Here is a 3,548-nt window from a genome sequence, read left to right on the forward strand (position 1 = left end):
ACCAACAGAGTCAAGTAACCTGTACCCTTGGGGGCTCCCAGAGACTGACCAAACCAAACCAAAGAACAGATAAGGGCTGGACCTAGGTCCCCCACACATATGTAGCTGGTGTGTAGCCTTGGGCTTCCTGTGGATCTCCCAATAACTGGAGCAGGGGGTTTACCCTGACTCTGTCGCCTGCCTGTTCCCCTAACTGGGCTGCATTTTCTGGCCTCAGTAGAAGAGACTATGTCAGGTTCTTCGGTGATGTCATGTGCCAGGGTGGGTGGATACCGAGGGGGTCTTCCCCATCTCAGATCTGAAGGGGAGGGGTGGCGGAAGATCCTGTGTTAGAAGGGGAGGAGGGGAGGCTGTGGTGGGGATGTAAAGTGAATACATAATAGGAAAAGAGAAGAGGTGGAAAATTTTTTATTCATGAAAACAGTCTTCACTCAACAGAGGCTTACAAACAGCAATTATATGCAATGTGTAGCAAAACCTTGAAACAAAACAAATGAAAACCTTAAAGAAAACAATACCCAAGCTAGAAATTTGATTTAAAAAAATTGATTACAAAAATTGTTTGATTCTCCAGACCCTCTGGCACCATCCTGTACAATCCCCTGTGTCCAACCCGGATACCATAGAGGATCAGCATCTCCTCTCCTCTGAGCAAGAGACCAGGACCAGGTGTGATGGGAACACACTTCACTTATTGGCTTAAGAAAAAGGTAAACAGGACCATGTCTTTTCAAAAACCACGCCTAATGGCAGTTCGACTTCCCTCTGGCCTTGCGTCCTCGCCTCCACAGAGAGCCACAGATTGTCAACTGCAGTCACTAGTAACAGGGCCCCAGCTTTTCATATCCCAGAAAACTAGGCCACTCTGGAAAAAGGCCAAAGGAACATCAAAGGCTCCCAAACTGGTCAAAAGAGATTCCAAAATCCGGCCCTTTGTATGGCCCAATCATTCCCTGAGTGGACTGGAATTCAGCCGGGGTGATCCTGTAGTTTTTGCCCTTGTTGCTGTCCCAATATGCCTGACCATTACATGGCAAACTCCACTCGCCCGTAAGACTGAATTTTCTCGGGTAAGCTGATATCAAAGAACATGTTCCTATCTGAACCAGCCTAAGTGTCCTTCACATACTGACAAGGGAAGTCTGTGAAGCTTTTCCAGGTGTCAGTTGTCATCCTGATCTTCATAACCTTGAATGCCAGGTTCTGGACCTTCATGGTGCCTGCGGTGGCTTTTTCCTTCATCATACAGTTTTCGAGGCAGACATGGTTGGTCTGAAGTCGATTTCTAAAGTCTAAGTAATCCACAGAAGGCTGCAGAAAATCTAAAACAAAGCTCTCACTCCCTGCTGGTCTCAGACCAGACCAGTTGAGGAGCTTGGTGATGTTAAATGGAATATCTAGTGGGTCATCGAATTCCGAGAACACTTTCTCCATTGTCAGGACCAGTCCCTGGTTGTCAGAGAAGGACACCCGCTTCTTCACCTTCTTCTCCTGCACTGTGGGGGGCACCATTCCCCTGGCTTCATCCTTGCTGCTGAGCTAAATACAAGGCCTCAGGGGCTTGCTCAGTTTTGGGAGATCTTGAAGGTGAAGCGCTCTCTGTGTGGAGAAGGGGCTATACTGCTGTAGGTGTATTCTATGCCCACAGGCATCAAGTTAGAAGAACAGGCTAGAAGTCTGCAAAGGGGAGATGAGAGAAAACACTGAAGAAGTCAGAGAGATGCTTAAATCCTCATTCTGACAGAGATGAATAAACAACGCTGCCTTTCATCTGGGCTCGCTGCTCCCATGTGGTCTCACAGGACACAGGTTTCTGCAAAGATTGTGTGGAGAGAGGCATGAACTGGGGGGCTGGGGGCTGGAATGGAAAAAGAAGCTAAGAGTAAAACAACAAAGAAAAGACTATGGAACTCAACAGTTTGAAGGCTAATTCATGGGCTTTTCTGCTAGAAGTCTTGGGTCCTCCCATATGCTAATACACCACAGGAAAGAATGAAAGGCATTAAGAATCATAATTTCCTGTCAGGTGGTTGGGGAGCACATCTTTCATCCTAACACTTGGGAAGCAGAGTCAGGATTCTGAATTTGAGGCCAGCCTGGTCTGCAGATTGAGTCTCAGAGCAACACAGAAACTCTGTCTTGAAAAACAAACAAAAGCATTATGGTTTCCTATTGTTTGCAGAATTATTCGAATAAAAGACATTCCCCCTTTTGAAGTATATGCCCCACAAACAGTTGATCTGATGTAGCTGTAACTGTTGATTTGTTCTCTTATCAGCACCCAGGTCTCACTCCACAGAAGCTGCTCCAGTGCGGGGTGGGGAAGGTGGGGGTCGTGGGGGGACAGGCACCCAGACTTTTATTATAGGATCTGCCAGCTCCTCTCTCCTCTTGGTTCCCTTCCCAGGCGCTTCACTCTGCCCGCCCTAGCTGATTCTGCCCCAGCGTGTTGTTTTCACTCACTTTCCCTTGGTAAGTTGTTGCCAAGCCTTGCACACGCATACACATCACAGCTCCGTGGTGGGCTTTCTGCATCCTACAGCTTCGAACTCAGTTAAGTCTCACATCAAAGAACACACCAAGATACTCTGATCCGTTTGGTATAATATAATTTGCCCACCTAGATAAGTCAAATGATCCTGTACAATTCCATGCTTTATAAAATATTCATAATAACCTTATCCATATAGAAATGTGTCAAGAGGAACATCCACGTCTACTTCCATGTTGTCTCTGCCTGGATCTCCCTCTTTCTCCTCCTCTTCCACTTTCCTAGACTTTTCCCACCTACCTTTACTTCTCATCCAATGATAGGCTCGACCCACTTTGTTGTATAATGATATCATCCTACATCTCAACCTTTCTGTTTACTTAAAAAAAAAAAAAACCTTTTCTCTCAATTGTAAACTATGTACAACTATTACCATTTGAAAATATTCTAAATGACTATGTTTTCTCAAAGTTAATTAGCTTGGGTAGACTATAAAACTAAATTACTCTTCAACTCTGTCAGAAATCTGAGAATGGTCAAATATCTAAAAACATAGGAAACCTAACAAGGTTCCAGAGCTGAGAGAGGTTGTAGAGACAAATCTCCACTAGCAGTCCCCTGTTAGCAACATGTGAAAGCAAGTCTTCAGCCTCCTGACCCAGAATCAACTAACAGACCTTGGAAATGCAGAAATCTTGAAGGGCTGATAATTTTGGCTCGACAAAGAGTATCAGTGGACTATTCTGCATAATGTGTTCCTTTCTGGACAGTATTAGTCTGTAGATAAAATCGGCAGTTTCTGCCCAGTGACTGCCTAGCCACAAAGTATATCTTACCTGGAGATAGAGATGCTCAATTTCTTTGTTAAATCTACCAACGGGGAACTGTAATGAGCAGATATTTTGCAACAAAAGATAAATAACATTAAATGTCATAATTTATGGATTTCTGATGTTTTTAAAAACCACCTAACTACAAAAAGCCTTTCTGAACCGTTAAGTTTTGACTACTCTTGGCCATTTCTAATTGAAATATCTCAAAAACACCCTTTTAATTG

The 3,548-nt window shown here is 44.4% G+C and overlaps 1 pseudogene across 1 annotated transcript; it reads right to left on the reverse strand.

Annotated features, from left to right (window-relative positions):
* Positions 1-818: 818 nt before the first annotated feature.
* Positions 819-1,652, reverse strand: LOC308428434 (protein phosphatase 1 regulatory subunit 3B-like; annotated as a pseudogene). The gene has a single exon. The product of its transcript is annotated as a protein phosphatase 1 regulatory subunit 3B-like (transcript).
* Between the last annotated feature and the right edge of the window lie 1,896 nt (positions 1,653-3,548).

The sequence above is a fragment of the Micromys minutus genome (assembly GCF_963924665.1).
Source record: "Micromys minutus genome assembly, chromosome: 12".
Lineage (NCBI taxonomy): Eukaryota > Metazoa > Chordata > Mammalia > Rodentia > Muridae > Micromys > Micromys minutus.